The sequence below is a fragment of the Natator depressus genome, chromosome 6 (assembly GCF_965152275.1).
Source record: "Natator depressus isolate rNatDep1 chromosome 6, rNatDep2.hap1, whole genome shotgun sequence".
NCBI classification, from domain to species: Eukaryota; Metazoa; Chordata; order Testudines; family Cheloniidae; genus Natator; species Natator depressus.
Genome location: NC_134239.1, coordinates 24,978,109 through 24,995,985, shown reverse-complemented (window position 1 = coordinate 24,995,985; position 17,877 = coordinate 24,978,109). Strand labels below are relative to the sequence as shown.

Sequence of the window (17,877 nt, the reverse complement as noted above, 5' to 3'; positions counted from 1 at the left end):
TTACAACAGTGTAGATCTGGAGTAACTCCAATGAGATCGCTCAATTTACACTAGTGTTAGACTAGCATTTGTCCCTTTACCTTTCAACTTCCCTTCCATAAAGTACGGTTCTGCTCTGAAGGGTAGCAACATAAAAATGACACCTTCTTACTCAACAGATCTACTTCCTGTGTGTATTCAGTCAGATCTGCTTGCCTTTAGTGACTAAAATAAGTTTTTGCTGCTTTTTACTCCCATCAGCACTGCAGAGCCAACACAGCTGCAGGAGAGTATGTTGGATTCTATTATTTCTTGTGCATCATCAACAGAACTGTCTATTAAGTTTGAATCAGTGAGACCCGTGCAACCAATGGCACTGCACAAAATGGAAAAAATCCTACTTAATTCTCAGAGCCCAGACTGGGGTTTAGAGTTAGGAGGAAAAAATCCATCTTTTTTACTTATAAGCTGAATATAGTGGATTTGGATCCTTGAGAGACAATGAACATTGGGAGGCCTTTTCACATGGCAAACCACACATCCAGATGGACTCATATTAGCCCATGTCTCAGAAAGATCTGGCCCCAGTGGAGTGAATGGGGGTTCTACCACTAAATCTAATGGTTTGTCCTCAGATGTATGCCTACTTTTTACATCCCTGTAAATCATAATTTGGGAACTGTGAAAATACCCTTATTTATGCCCAGGAAATGAATCCCACCCACCTTTCTAGCTCCCTCCCTCTTCTGCACTTTGCTCCAGGTTTGTTGGAACTTTCTCTTCACACACCACACAACCCGTGTTCAAACTCAGCTGATCAAGTGCTGACACGGCACAAAGCACTTTTACTTTTCAGCCATAACATAAACAAGTCATAGAAATGAAGAGCTCAGCAATGACAAACCCATTTGAAATTAGGTCCAGCAACAGCCTGCCCACTGCCTTGGGCAACTCCCTGCACCCAGCTGTGCTAGGACCGGACCACACGCCCACATCTAAATTCAGTCTACTCAATAAATTAATGGCATTGCTGGTGCACAGCTCTCACAGCAGCTGCAATGCTACTGCTGCTGCTCCTCTTTGGCTCCACTCCTTTGACTGGCCAGCGACTCCTTGGCACTAATCACTTGTGGCTATGCACAGATTTACTCTTTGTCCATCGCTTTCCCCTGGCCTCCGATGTGAGGCAGAGCTCTGAATGTCTTTTACAAAAAAAAAAGAAGTGCATCATGTTTGCATCAGCCTTAACTCTTCCCCCCCTGCCCCATACTAAAATACTCTGGCTTAACTTCCAGTTGTATTCTTTGTAGCTGGATTCCCAGCAGCCCCACTGTTGCAATGGTACAACACTACGTGGTTGCACCATGCAGAACGCTGCCTGCGAGAGGACAGTGAAGGTGACAAAAGACTAACCTGAAGCAGTAGTGTTCTCCCCTAAGGTACTTTATTGAATTGCTGGTACCTTAGATTGCAGGATCTGAATTCAAATGTGTTAACAATTAAGGATGAGGTGGAGATTACTAATGTGTAACTGGAAAGTCTTGGAGATGTGAGTTCCCTATCTTTATCCCACACATGGGTAAACGTGTGCCACACATCCAAGTCTGGAGATTCTTAGTAAGCAGTGTCCGATGGCCCACATGTGCACAGTTGCTCTCTTTGTGTTCCAGACAGAGGGCGTAAGAGACAGTGCAAGCCGACACCTCTCCATTTCCTCTTCTTACCACGAATCAGATAAGATCCAAAGCAGAGGGGAAGGTACAAATAGGAACCACGCATCTCAAGAACTTCCAGTTACAGGTAAGTCACCTCCATTTCTTCTTTGAGTGTTGGTCCCTGTGTGTAACTGACAAGCAGTATACAGACAGGGGATGGGTGGGTGGGTGCAAGGGACTCCCTGAAAGGGGAGAAATATATATCAGAATGCCACTCATCAGTGTCTCATTGTCCAGTGCCTCTCCCTGGCCACGAACTTGTCAGACAACGTCGAAAGCTCAAGCTTAACCATTGTGTCTACCTCGTTAATAGATGTTAAACACTGAGAAACACTACATGTCTTGTAGAAACCAGACAATGAGCCTGATTGTACTTTCACACTGGTTCTACAATGGGTTAACTTCACTAACTTCAAGGAATTTCTCAAGATTTACATTGGCGTAACAGAGAACAGAATTAGGCCTTACATATTTGAGATCACTGGAATTTCTCTCTCCCTCCAAGCCAAATTTAAAAAATACAAATAAAGGAAGGTTGCCCTAGTGCTGCTTGTCTTGTGCCTGACGTGCAGGTAGAGAGAGGACGACATTCTCAAGGGCTCTCAGTCCAGCACCTTTCTCCAGCCCCAAATTCGCTTAACTGTGTATATTTGAAAAAGAAAAATTAAACCTTTCCTTTGGATTTTTGCTTGCCAATGTCACATGATGGCTACGAGCAAGAGACACTTTGTGTGTGTGTGGCCTGTTAGTGGCTAATCCACGTAAAGGATAAGAGCCTACTACGGCTAGTAGTTAAGCAAGTTGCTCTTTTAGTTCAAGCAGTAAAGGCTTTGGAGCTGAAAAGTCCCGGCTGCTATCCTTCCTGATAACCCATAGTGGGGAGTTGTTAAACAGAGGTGGATTGTAAGGGAATTTGAACACCTGTGCGCTTCAGATGTTTAGAATGAGCTTCTTCTGCCACACAGAGTGTGTAATGTGCTAGGTGTGTTATGTTTCCTTCTAGTGGCTAGTCTAGGGGATAAGAACCTAATAATGCAAATTAACTAAAGGAGTTACTCCTGTAGCTGAAGCGATAGAGCAGAGGATCCAGGGTTCCATCCTTCCTAATAGGGCATGGCAGAGGCATTGTTATAAAAGCCCTGGATTGGTTCCTGTTCGGTTCTTATTCTACAGTAAAATTAGCTAGCTCTTAGGACTCTGAGTTAAAGAAGTTCATTAATTAAAAATTTGTTTGTACAACACTTTTGGAGGTGCAAAGTGGTCCATACATTCTGGCCAGCCACTGGTGTAGCTCCACCAGTGCAATCCCTAAGGTAACAGTATGCTGTAATTTGCATTGGCACAGCTTATCCAGGATTTAAACAGAGGCAAGGTGCACCTGTGCAAATGATGCCTTTGCCAGTCTACCTTTAGGGTTTGAGCCAGTGCAGCTATACCAGTGGCAGAAACCCTCAGTGTAGACTAGTGATCAGTGTTTTATTTTAGAGCCCCTGCAGGCAGAGATCACTGGGAATCAAGCAAGTGCAAATAAAAGGTTTACATAACAATTCATCTGAACATCCCACCCCCATACTTTGCTCCCTCCTTTCTCACTGCCAAAGGGACTTCCACTTTCTATCCCTGGGTACCCCATGAGTATCAACATCCAGGGTCTACAAAATGGGCTGCTATAGATGAGGATATGATATGCAGACAGTTGACAATTTGTCAGGCTTCCTTGGGCCTCAGCTTCACTAGGAATGAAGCCCCCTAATTTCAGGTTGGGGGAGAAGGAAGGGAGTGAGGGGAGCTATCATCACCTTTTCATTTATAATTAAAAGCCAGAAACTGAAAATTCATAAGAGCATGTTGCTGTTTTCCACCAAACAGAAAGAAGGAAACCCACCAATGATACAAGGGAAAGGCTGACATGAGAACAAGAAGCGTGAGCGGAAATATCTTTGCCCTTCATGTCCTAATGCTATAGTGTCCTACTGACAAACCTATGGTTAAATCGTAAGCCTAGGGGTGAACTTGAGCTGCTAACCGGAGTTAAAAGCTGAGATGCTATGTCTTCTCTGCTATTCTAACCTGAGTTAGCTGACCCGAATTAAGAACACACTTTCCTTTTCAGTGTACACAAACCCATCTGTACGGGATTTAGTGTAGTCAGCTGTCCCTTGCTGTTCAATCCAGAGCAGGACTTAAGGACAACTTAGGTCTGATAGCCTGACTTCAATGGGAGTTTTGTCTGAGTAACATATCAGTAAGAACCTTCAGATTTGTGCACCTTGCATAATCATTTATATCAGTACAAAGTGAGTATAAACCCTCACCAGTTCAGAATGGTGATTTTTGCACAGGTGTAAATGATGACACAAGGTGCAAGGCAGTGGAAAATAAGGACCCCTGTGTAATGTGTTAACCTAGGAGCTAGTGAACCAGAGAAAAGCACAGGGTCTTTCTAGGGCCATTAGCCCTATTTCTGTCTACTGTGAGAGACACTCCAGGAGTAATAGGGCAGTTATTTTTTCAGTCCTATCCAAACCTTGGCCTCTCCTGAGGATGCCAACAGAAGGCAGATTATCTTTTGGGAAGGGGTCAAGTAAAGATCATGAATCAAGAAGTAACGTTGTCCTTTAAATATTGTATTTATGGTACATTCTGTGTTGATGCACATGTGTTCTCCCGTTCTTCCAGTGTTATAGGAAATTTCATGTGTGTTTCATGGTTCTCATTTTTTGAAAAACTATTATGTAAATGAGTGCATTATAAACATAAATAGCAATTTAGTTAAATTATGCCCCACTAATTAGGGGAGATGTGTTCAGATCTCTGCGAACAGAAAATGAATCAATGCTGTATTTGTAAATACTGATAATTGCCTGTAATAGGAAGACTACTGGGTCTTGAACTGCTGAAAAGATTTTAAATAATTTGATTCAAAAAGATGGCCTATAAAATGAACACTGCATACTGTCCATTTCTTGGAATCTAAATTGCTGTGAGCATGGGGGACCAAAGAGCAATCCCCATTTAGGAGCCAATTCTGGGAGCTGTTTTAGAAGCCCGCTCGGTGACCTGTCTGCCCAATTTGTTTTTAATGTTTTTTCTAATTGTTGGGAAGTGCCTCAGCCTATACAGGGCATTACTGCACCTTTTAAATCTTTGGTCGAGATAATCAGCTAATGTAAACGAGCATAGCTTCCCCGAAGTCAATGAAGATGCGCCCATTTATATCAGCAAAGACTCCATATGTGCATATTTCTTTTTAATATCATTTAATTTTTTCAGAGCTTTTGGACAGTTTGGTTTATTTAGATCAGCGCCATTATATCCAGTACCAAGTTAGTGGAGAAGAAAGGGACACTTTAAAATATGGCCATATAATACTTTAAGTGCAAGCATTCTTAAAATTAACAAGTTTATTATTAACTGCCAGTAACCATCTCTCTAGTGGCAACTAAGTGGAGAAAATGCTTTTTTGTGCTAGATAATTTCTGGCATATGAATCGGCACAAATGCTGTACAGTATATTCAGAGAAGCAACACAGAAGCAACTTTAAAATTCCTGAAAACTCTAAATGAAACGCCAAAGCCCAAGAGCTACTTATGGCCACAGGGTTGAGCACTTCATGGCTGCTGGAAACAGAGTCAAATTCCAACCCCACCAAAAGCAATGGCAAAACTTAGACATAACTGACCAAAACCAGCATGTCAATACTCAGTTCTTACTCAGGCAAAATTCTGCCTGACTTCAATGGGAGTTTTGTCTGAGTAACATATCAGTAAGAACCTTCAGATTTGTGCAATGTGTCCAGAAAGGAGCAATAGAAATAAAAAGTTCTGGTCATTATTAAATGCTCTGGCGTCTACTTTAGAAAGAGTTATTTGAATGTTGACAGGCTCCATGCTATTCCATAGCGAGAAGCACCGGTGGTCTTGCTCAAATCCATATGGGACATCTATCAGTATCTCAAAGCTCACACAAAATCTGGCTCAGTTACCACTCTCTGCTTTGGAGAAACCCAAAGACTGGAAAAAGGGACTCAAGGGTTAAAAACAATCATCATTCAAATTGCTGTAGATAATGAAAATCAGGAAATGCTGACACTAGGACTGCCAGAACAGTGGGTCTGCTCACTGCCCTGCCTAGTCAGCAAAGGCAGCAGCCAGAGAGGCCCTGTCTTGTACCTTATACCTAGCTTGTACATCCTGGGCATGTGGGATGAGAATGAGGGAAGAGAATCAAGAATCAGATCAGATGAATGGACTAAGGGGCCCTGGCTACATTCCAGACAATAGTATCCTGCTCATTTGAATTATCACTTAGGAGTCTGTCCAGACTAAAGATATTGCTCTTGTTTTAATTTAATAAATTAATAAACTAATTGCAAATGCTAATCTAGATACTCCAGGACACAAATGTTTGTGGTTTACCTCAGGGCTCAGCCTAGCACTGGCAATGCATTAGTCTGAGTTAAAACTAGAGCAAAAACTACATTAGTCATACCCCAGTTAGTCCTGTTTTCACAGGGGCCTCAATATGGCTCTGAAAGTCTGCATGTGTATGTGTGTAATCACCTGTGTATGCACTTTTCAGCACTAAAACCTGTGCATATAAATGATAGAATTTACATACTCATATAAACTGGGATTTGCGTTTGTAAATCCTATCAGGTGTTCCTGACTAAAAAGTACACACACAGGTATTTACACAGATCTGCATGCCCCAAAACAAAGCACTTCTGACAATGAAGTCCTAAAAGAAGCAAACAAAACTATTCACACACAGAAGAAGGTGGGGAAAATGTTTATAAAATGTGAGATTTCTACCCCTCACAACAAATATCTTTGGCGTTAAATCAACTCAGTTACACCAGATGGCAACACTGACTTCAGTGGAGTCACGCAGGATTTACACTGATGTAACCGGGATTAGAATTTGGCCCACAGCAACTCAATTTCCACAGCTGTAAAATAAGGATAATACTTACTTACCTACCTTGCAAGGATTTTAGGGGGATTAATTGATTAATCCTTATAAAGAACTTTGAAAAAAATCTAAAGCCCTGTGTAAATTCTAAGTATTATTACTAGCAAAACTGCATCTAAAATACAATTCTGAAAAGAAATATCTATTTCATTTCTTGTTAGCAGCTCCTATTTCATTCACCACATTTTTCTGGTCCGTAACTTTATGGTTCTTCACAGTACGTTTCCTACTTTCATAGCTGCATTTGCAATAAGTTTGTGTCAGAGCATCTTGCTTATGGAAATCAATAATTGTCCTTAATTACTCGGTCCCCTCATTGAGCAGATGTTTATTTTTCTATAGCAATTGTTATCTCTAATTATTGTCTTTAAAATAAACACAGTCTTATATCAAGTGACATACAAATTATATGGTGTCAGTTTATAATTGGAAGTGGGGGGTGTGGTGGTTTAATCTATAAATCTAAACAGATGTGGATGGAGGTACCCTGCTCTGTAATGAAGTAATTTGACCATGAGCTGTTCTACAAAGATTCCAGGGCTGGAAGGCTGTTCTAAGGAGCCTGTGCAATAACTGCTTCTAAATTGAATAAACTGTAATTACAGTAGAAGTAAAGCCAGCGTTCAAATTTTCAGCATGAGCATGGAGGGAGCAGCTCATCAGTGCCAGGATTCACACTTCCTGGCTCAGAACACAATGGGGAGGCATACATCAAATCACGACAGCCTGGATTCACTCTCTTAGGGCTCAGAGCCGGGGGTGGGCGGGGAGAACACACATTAGTTCACCAGTGCTAGGTTTCACACTGTGTGCCGTGGAGATGATGGTGGGATCATCCTCCGAGCAATGCAGGATCAAGACACAGAACTGAGATCAGCTCGAGTGATTTTTATCTTGGTCTCTTGCTTATAATATTTTGCATAGCAGTACTTCTTGCAAACTCTTTGTGTCAGCTGCACGGAGTAGAGAATGCGACTGAGGCGTTCCTTTGACATGCTGCCTTCCTCGACTTACTACACACATGCACATGTCCAAAGTCTCCCCTGGGAAACCAGAGAAGAAACCTCAATGGAAACATTGGTGCCACCATTATTAAAATGCTTTTGTTTCACCAGGTGGAGAAAAAAAAAAGCCAACCTAAACAAGTTGAAGTTTCTTGGGATTTTTCAACAGCTCGTGACTTCCTGCCAGCTGGACTTTTATTTCAGAGCAGCTCTTCATTCCCTCACAAAACACTTGGGGAACTACACTTTGCTGCCACTGGAGAGGCACAGGTGGCAGCTCCAGAAGACACGTGTGAAAACGCCCAGGCAAAGCTCCTCATGGACTAGAGGAGAGGACAGTGGCTTCATTTTTTAATTAAACAGATATAACAACATTACAGAGCTCTTCATGGCTGCAATAGTGAAAACTGCCTTCTTCACAGCTCTGGATGAGCCCTGGGAAAATTCTGCCTCTGACCCCAATCTGCCAGCCCCAGAAGCTGAGAATCTGTGCTCCTCCTTGAGGAAACCTCCTTGAGATCAAAGTCCACCTTCAGAGCTCATTAATCCATTACCAGTAGGTGCCAGAGGGCAGCTATTCTCAAGCACAAGGGAAAGTGGTACGAGGTACAGAAGAGCCCTGACTGTCTATCCCTCATAAGATAACTTTTAAAAAACATGTCAGTGTAATTAGGTAGCATCTGGGTAATGAGCCATGATGTCCTACCTTGGTCTAGTGATCCACTGAGGAGGATTGATGCTCTAACACAGTGGTTGTCAACCAGGGGCCCGGGGCCGCAAGCAGGTTTCAGGGGGGCTGTCAAGCAGGGCTGGTATTAGACTTGCTGGGGCTCAGGGCAGAAAGCCAAAGCCCCACCGCATGGGGCTGAAGCGCAGGGCCGGTTGCCCTGCCATCTGGCGCTGAAGCCTGAGCAGCTTAGCTTCATGGGGCCCCCTCTGGCATGGGGCCCAGGCAATTGCCATTCTTGCTACCCCCTAATGCCAGCCCCGGCTTTTATATGCAGAAAAATAGTTGTTCTAGCATGGGTGGGCCATGGAATTTTTATAGCACGTTGGGGAGGGGGGGCTCAGAAAGAGGAGACAGTGGGGCACAGATTGTTCTTCATATGTTTATTGAATTGATGTTTTAATCCTGTTTCCTTTGTTCATTTCTCACGTTCTCTGCTACCTCTTCCCCTCTCCCCACGTTTCTTCCATCTTTCCTGTGTGTGGCTCCCTCATGACAAAGGGCCTCCTGCATTTCAGGGACTTGCCTTATATTTTCTTTGTGCGATTAGCTATCCATGAGTCTAATGATGCAGTCCTCGGCCTTATTGTTACACTAGCCCCACGGTTTTCAAATTGGCCAGAATGTTCTTCATCCTGCAGGTCCTTGCACAGAGCACAACAGAGCTGTGCAACTCGCAGCCTTGGGCGCAACATGGCAAGGGCAGTTTTTTATGCTCCGGTGGAAATGTGAATGCAGGATATACCTGACACATGTCATGGTCAGCACTAGAGAGGCTTGACCCTGCACAGCTGACGTAAGGAACACTGAGTACAAGCACCAAAAGTAAGGAGCAGGATAAGGGGAGCACCGGGGATCCAGATCCTAAATCTAGGCCTGATCCAGCACCCACTCATGTCAATGGAAAGCCTCCCACTGCTGTCAGTGGGCTTTGGTGCAAACACCTGTTGAGAACACCACAGTGTGGTCCCCCAGTTACTGGCAGGAGACCTGGCCAAAGAAGAGAGAACTCAGCTATTTGTCTTATTTGTATGATTATGATTAATGTGTCTTTCCAGACTCACCTATCTTCCATCCACACTTTGTCCCTTTTACCCTGTGCTCTTGAGCATAAGGGAGTAGGTGAGTCAAGGAGACTGAGGCTTACTATTGGTCTGTGTGGATTATTACATCTAGCGCTTAACGTAACTCAGTACTACCTATCATATTAGCTGCAGCTTAGTTGAAAGGACCATTTAAGGGCCATGCTTGGGACAAAGAGGTGAGATGCACCAGGTTTATCTGGTAGGAGCAAGCTGGGAACCCTTCAGCATCCCAGTAGCCTGTAATAATATATGCAGGCGTTTTAGTCCATTAGCAGATACTCCTTTAAAAGGATTTCCCCAACCAGTGGGGTTTATGGAATCAGTGTAGGGAACCTTCACAGGTAATTATCTAACAAGTTCATCTCATTGTCAATTTCACCAGCCTTCCAGGTTCAATTGCAGCACAGAGGGAAAGCCTGGGCTTTAGGGTGGGATGAGTTTGAAAAAATAAGAGAAGTGCTTGATCATCATCCATTTCCCATCTTCAGTCTCAGGATCCCAAGTTCCTAGAGAGCAAAAAGCTGCCAGTAATGGATGTGCCCAGGTACACTGCAAACAGGGTCTGAAAATTATCTATTTCCCATCTCAAATTTTCATGGGCCCTCATCTTTCCAACCACAACCAGCTGGGCAATTTAAGAGTATAATATTTATTATATGCATCAAGCATAAGGCTCAAACCTCATGATTCAATGTCATCACACACAGATGTAATATTACGTTATCTCAGGGTCCCAGGACAAAGAGGTTGCAATCTAAAAGAGAACCCTATCAAAGTTTCTAGGCTGAGCTTTTTTTTTTTAAAGAAAGGCCTAAAGTTCGGCCCCCAAACCCCTATTTAGACCATATTTAGCCACGAGTGACTGCAGCATCCCCTCTCAAATCCCACCTCTTTTAAAAGGGACTTATAGTCTGTAGTCACTTTCACACTAAATAAATACATACAATAAATAAAAATGAAAGTATAGCACATACACAGAAGTGACAGCCATGTGACATACTGAGGAACCACATAATATATTGCAAAGTCATATGATACATTTATTTACCATGAACCTTTGATCACTTCACATGCCCTTTACCCATTAATCTGACTCCACTTGGATTTAGCATTCTGAAGCCATGAGCAACTTCCAACAGCTGGATTTTCCCCCCTCCCCCCAAATTACCCCTTCCTGAGGTCTAGAATTGCCAAGATTCAATCTTGCACAAGTGACTGTTTTTTCCATACCTAAAAATGTCATCACTTTAATGGCTAATACCTTGTGGCTCTATAGAGCTGGAAACAGGAGGATGATTACCAGCTTCCCTAAGGGACCTGACACCTCTTCTTACGTAAAATTGGCCAGAGAGATCAGCCTTTACAAGTGTGACGTTTTTGAGATATAGAAAAGTTACTTTGGGTGATTTTTAGACATTTAGATAGGTTCCTCCAAGTCCTACACAGCTGAACTCACAGTAACTAAGGCATCTGGGTTTATCGGCGGAAGGTGAAAAGAAATAATCCCAATGCAATTTTGAAAACTCTCCAAAATCTTCCTAAAACAACATATGTGGTATATAAATAATACATGAAGGCATAGGTTGATCATCATTCATTTGAGATAACCTGAATAATTCAGTTGTGGCTCGGCCACTTGTGAGCAATGCACCCATCTCAAACTCAAACCAATAAACCCTTTATAGCACATTCGGCCTAGGTGTTATGACAATACAAATAAATAATGATGATAACCCCCTAAGACTATAAATTAAATAGAACAATGTAAGGAAAATCTTTACTATCACAGCCCTCTAGACACAAGTATTAGTTGCCTCAGTGACTGCATCATTATATTGTCTTTTCCTCATTCTTCCCATCTCTGTCTGCTCCCTGTGTTGTTATCTCCTCCTTTTCTTGACTTGTCTTAGGTTGAAAGCTCTGTGGGGAAAGAGAATCTGCCTTTATTTGTTTTCTGGGGCACCATGTAATCATATGGCTGTGTAATAATAAATAAATAATAATAATAATATAAAATATCAGACTTTGCCTCTGACTCAGTTTGGGACCTTGAGAAAGTCATTTAATTTTTCTGTTCCTTAGTTTCCCACCTGTAAAACTGGGATAGCAATATCTGTCTATCACAGAATGTTATGAGACATAATTAGGGTCTGACTCCTGTTCTCACTGCAGACTACAGGAGATACAGTGTTTGTTTCAGTGGGATCAAGAGTGGGGCTTCATGTTTGTAAAGTTTACAGTGCTGTGTCAGTGCAAAGTATTGTTGTGTAAAGTATTTACAATGAGATGCACAATCAGTACAGCCCCAATTCAGTAAGGTACTTAATTGACTTCAAGGGAGCTACTCACATGCTTAAAGTTAGGCACGTGCTTAGGTAACTTGCTCAATCAATGCTAAATCAGGAAGGGAGTAGGAAAGAAAAAAACCTGGGATTAAAACAGAACTGGCTCTTTAATGTACGTTCTACTTTCACTTTAGTTCATTCTAAGATTCCACAACCTGGAGAGTTTTCTTTAAATACAGCTGTGGATACAACCTAGAGTTAGTTTAAACCCAGAACAAATTCAAACTTACCATTCACTTTATAGTCACAAAACCAGTGAGATCTCCCGCCCCCTTTCAACCCTTCAACAAGTGAAGATTTTTAAATTCCAATTTAATTAATATCACAAAAAGGATGGCATTCCCCAAAAATTGGAAATCTCTTGAGGTAGGAGAGGAGGTTTGGTACTGAAGACCCCTATAAAAAAGCCAGAGGATGCACTCTTCACAAAATGGGGCTGGCCACTTAACACTTCATCCAAAGAGCTCACTGCTGATATAGCCTGCTGTGCCTTCCTCACTTCTCTCAATCCCCCACCGATAGATCTTTAACAGGATTTGCACCGACTGCAGATACGCTGCTCTTCAGTAATGACCCCGGAGAAAATGTGGATACGCTGCACCTATGCTATGAACAAAATGCCAAGTACCAGAAGCTGACTCAGTGCATCCAACTTTGCTGGGTTTCTGAATCGACACCTGGGTGTCAATGAGGTGTGAGGTTTGACTCCAAAGCCTAGTTAGGTGCCCAATCCATCTCCCACAGAATTCACTGGAAAGATTCCCATAGACTTTAAATGGGAGTTGGATTGGGCCCTTTATCAGTACTAGACAGGAACCTGTGCCCCTCTGTCAGGGAAGGAAGGTTACAAAGTAGAGAATGGCCTCGATCAAAGCCCTGGATCCAAGCAGCTTCCTTGATCTTTGGGGAAATTTGGAACCAAATCCACACTCTACGGCTGAGGCCATCTGTTTCTAACTGGGATTGTTCTGCATCAAGAAGGAAAAAGTCACTTTATCAATGCAAGGAACAGTCATTAAAGGCAGCCGGCTTATCTACAACTCTAGTTCTTCCCCTATAAAAAAATCAATACTAATAACAAGACAGTAGTGATGAGAGCCCTGGGCCTGATTCTCCTCTCACTGACAACAGTTTTATATTTGTGTCATTCCACTGACTTATGTGAAGTTATTCCTGATTTGTACTGACGTATGTGAGAGGAGAATCAGGCACAGGGCTGGATTAAGGCAATCCAAGGCCTAAAGCTCACCTATGCATGGGCCCCCACATAGTTCCCTCTTAGTAGCCCTACCCCTATGCTATGATCCAGTCCCTATTTGGAGTAACAACGGCCTGGGTCTCCTTCCTCTCCCAGAGAGGCAGGGAAAACTGCATGGGGCCCTCTTCATTTTCCTCAGGAGCAATAGGAGTCCCTTCTCCATACATAGAGATGCCTCCAGTATTTTCCCCAAATAAGAAGCCAAAGTGTGTCTGCTTAAATGGTAGGCCAAGCCCAATGCACTGTTCTCCTGCCATACAGAGTCCTCCTCCGGATGCATCCGATGAAGTGAGCTGTAGCTCACGAAAGCTTATGCTCAAATAAATTGGTTAGTCTCTAAGGTGCCACATCCGATGAAGTGAGCTGTAGCTCACGAAAGCTTATGCTCAAATAAATTGGTTAGTCTTTAAGGTGCCACAAGTACTCCTTTTCTTTTTGCGAATACAGACTAACACAGCAGCTACTCTGAAACTTCTCATTAATGTCAGTGGACTGTGGATCCGCTTCTCTGTCAAGAACTCACAGCTACCCAGACCCCGCTTGCCCTAAGAGGTGTTACTGGAGGGAATGAGACCGAAGTGTTGATTGCAGAGGTGCTCACAGCTATACCAGTCCCAGCTGTTCCCAACAGCGGTCAATGCAGATAGCCCCCAGTAAGTGTTAACTATTAGCAAGAAATCTGCATTTTTATTCGTGAACCTATAGGGCATTTAAATTAAAATCTGCAGCATTCCCTCACAGAGGGCGGGATTCTGCTCTACATTGAACTCTGTATAACATTCTGAAACAGACAATGCATTGGGCTGCCCTAAGCAACCCTGTGTTAACCTCTTCACAAATGCTAGTGCAGGGGTATGGGGCACTACTATGGACCAGTGCTCTGGGATGGTACAGAGAATCCTCTTTGTTAGATGCCTGGCTGGTACATTTTGCTCTCATGTTCAGGGTCAAACTGACCATCAGATTTGGGGTGGGGAAGGAATATTTCCCAAGGTCAGACTGGCAGGGACCTTGTGGGGTTTATGCCTTCCTCTGCAGCCTGGGGTGCAGATCGCCTGCTGGGATCATCTGGGTATAACCACCTAATCAACTCCCTGCAACTGCAGGGGCCTTGGGCACTGGTGCACCTCGGTCCCTCCTGTTCTCTGTTGTGGCACACAACAGTTGAGTCTTCTGAGGACTGAAATGTTTTCCTCTAACTGAAGTTGTCAGGGTATCTGGATGAAATTTAATGTTCTGTGATATACCGGAGGTCAGACTAGATGATATAATGGTCCCTTCTGGGCCTGAGCTCTATGAAGTAGGTCAGTGGCAGGGCCAGTAACAGAATCCAGATCTCCAGAGTCCTAGTCCAGTGCTCTGCCCACTAGATCATGCTGCCTCTCAATGAAATGGAGAGGGCTGCACAAGTGAGAGACCCTAGTGAATGAAGACGCTTGTGCCCTGTGCTCCTTAACAACGACATGGCTTCTAGCCTACCTCCAGCATAGATTCCAGCTGCAGAAGGACCTGTGCCAGATTTTGTGGGGACCATTTTTACTTGTTAATGTATACCTTTGTGTATACATGACCTCACCAGCCACCTCCTGCCTGTCTGTGACATCTCTGCTTTGCAGGCAGTGACATTTTCCTCCTTCCCCTTCACTTGTCTGCAAGCCTCTGCAGGCTCTGGGAGACAGGCGGGGGGGGGGGGGGGGAACACAAGGAAATTCAATTTATTTCTCAGATTAGGTTTGTCTAAACTGAGGCTGGCCACAGCTGCAGCCAAAAGGGAAGGACTGGGATAGAGGGCATTGGGGTCCACTCTAGTCAGATTAAAGGGAATTAAGACATGACTACAGATAGGCATGATGATGATGTACCAAATGTAAGGTGAAATTCGCTCCAGTTCAGGGAGCCATCATGAGGCCCTATGCAGCCTCTAAGCACTATGTAAGGCTGGGATTTTTAAAGGAGCCTAAGAGAGTTAGGCAATTATGTCCTGTTTGGGCACCTAAATTCCTTAGGCTCCCTCTGAAAATCCCACCCTAAATCCCCTAATCAGGTTGTCTGCTTTGGGGTGAATTAGCAATGGGGCTAGGGCAATACTTCAAGAAGCTTTTCTAGACAAAATAAAATGCTGAGTGACTTTCACTATCACCAGTGACTGGAGGAAGGAAGGAGAGAAGCATTCACACTTGGCAGCAAGACTTGGTAAATTGGTAAAACTTCACTGTATTAGCTCTGTTGAGTTCAATAGTGCTACAGTGATTTACACCAGCTGAGGATGCAGTCTCGGAGTCCAGCTGATCAGCCCACTGTCTGATATGGACTGAACTAACTGACGCAAGTGGTCTAGGACCCACCACTGGGAAACGAGTCTACAGTCCACTCTGGACTACAGCCTATCTATCCGTCTTCCGAGCCTGCACGAGCTATAACACAATTTACTAAGCAGGAGAGGGCACAAGGAAGGAAGATGGATCATTTAGTCCCCACCACAGCCGGAATCAGACAGGATAACAGATGGAGAATCAAGAACGGCATTCTCAAGGGGTGCTATATGTGATGTGTGGAAGGACATGGTCCTATGCAACTGCATAGTCCTTAAGTCACCTCCATATGGGGAATACCTTATTACATGCACTCCATTCTCATTTTAACCTTCTTCTCCATTAGATGCAAAGGGCTGTGCACTGAAAATTCACAGAGCACTCGCTTGTCTTTCTTTGACAAATGCTTAGGTACATAAAGGATGAAGCGAATGAATCACAGATCAAATGCAACTCTGTCACCACCTGAAAAGCTTCTAGCACGCTTCTCATCAGCAACCCCCAAGCTACTATTCCACAGGACTGTCTCCAGACTTAGACGCAGTTGCAGGCTAGAACATTTGTTGCAATAATGTATCATGTTTTGTCCCTTCCCAGACTATTCTAACTGAAAGGAACAAAAGAACCACCTGGTGGGCTAATCAAGCCACCTGCAACAGACTCTGTTAATTAACCCTTTATTCACTGGATTACCATATTATACAAAGCACAAGCCCAGCAGAGATATTCCTTCAGCACCAGTAGCAGAAGTTTACAAGGCAACTCCTGTTTAGAAATTATGATAGCAATGACAGGCAGATCAAGTCTGGTCTTTACACTTTACGGGGCTGTGTTTGTTTAGTGGGAGTAGGCGGTTGCAACAGAATCTGCTATTATCTGTCTGCTATCTTGAAGAGCTCACTCTTCCCTGTATTCTCTGCACAACTGAGCCTTATTGCCCTGTTCTTCGACAGACTACTGTGGGGGCAAGGCAGATTCCTTAGTGCATACCGAGATTTGGGGTTCATGTGGGGGCTCCTTGCAACTCCCCCTCTTTAGCCAGTTAAGAACACGCAATACAGTCAAGTCACTTTATAAACTTTTCACTAAACAACAGAGCTTCTGTACATACTGTTTACTGCCTGTAGTTTAAATCCTTCCAAGCTAACTCCTGCTCAAATGTACTTTTTCCCTAAATTTTCTGTGGTTTTCACCAGAGCAAGGGAACTGAAGTGACAAGAAGTTAGAAGCTGTATAACCTGGGGATAGGGATGGGTGGGGGTGAATGAACTCTTTGCTTCCCTTCAGCCCTGGCACGGTCCATTTATAGGAGCCCTCCTACAGCAGCGACCTCACCGGCTCAAGTTAATTTTACATGCTTCTGCTCTGCCTATAAGAAGCACAGAAAATGGCCAAGTCCTGTGGACAATTCATGCTTTTATCACCAAGAGTCTGTGAAACAAAACTCACGTTCCTTCCCCCTCTTTTCAAGGTACATTCCCCTAGAGGGCACGGGGCCATACTACTTGCTATCTCTCTGCCTAGGGTTTTTCCATGGACTTCAGCACTGCAAAAGGTCGGTTAAGTCAAAGAGCTACTACGCACCCTTCTCCCACTCTGATAAAGTTTCACTACCCCACTTCAAGCCATTTTCTAAATTACCAGAAGGAGTACACAGTTAACCCAGGAGGAGGATTAGCAGCACAAGAGGTTAAAGCTGGGATTTTCACCTCCAAAGTTTTAGGTTCCAATTCTGTCTTAGGTCACAAGTTAAATGAGTTTGATGGCCTATTCCTTGTTCCAAGCGGAGATCTGTACTCACGACAAACCCAGTTTGCAACAGGTCCAGAAATGGAAGGTCAGGACTGAAATGCACTGGTAGAGGGGCACACAGAAGCTTGCACAATGTCTGCTCAGTGTAGCTGTTGCTCTGTCTTACTTTCATAAGTGCTAAATCTGTACTCCCTCCCTCCCGCCCACGCTTGAGCTGTTATCCAAAGTAGGGGCTGGTGACCGGGTTGGTCTTGGAGAAACCAAAGGCAGTGATGCATTTACTGAATGTGCATCACAGCAGGAAAGGATGCCTTAGAAAAGCAATCGCTGCACTGCTTGTTGACATAGCTCTCAAGCCTCAGAAAGATAAGGCAACACTTCAGGGGAAATCTCTTTCCAGAGAAAAACATGTAATAGGCTAGAAAACAGCACTGGACATATTAGTCCTGCATCTACTTATTATTACTATTAATATTACAGTAGCAGTTAAATACTCCAACTGAAGTGAGGGCCCCATTGCATGAAACACTGTGGGTGACAGTCTCTACGCTGAAGAGTTTTATTCCCTAAATAGATCAGACGGTCAAAGGGTAAGAGAAAGGGAATATTATTATCCCTGTTTTAAAGATGTGGAATTGAGAAACAAAGAGATTAAGTGATTTGCCAAAGTATACACAGAAAGTCTGTGGCAGAACTGGGAATCAATTCCATGCTATAACCATATG

At 43.5% G+C, this 17,877-nt stretch overlaps 1 protein-coding gene across 8 annotated transcripts in view; it reads right to left on the bottom strand.

Annotated features, from left to right (window-relative positions):
* Nucleotides 1-17,877, bottom strand: part of BRSK2 (BR serine/threonine kinase 2) — a 427,939-nt gene that overhangs the window by 211,793 nt on the left and 198,269 nt on the right. The gene's annotated exons all lie outside the window — the stretch shown is intronic.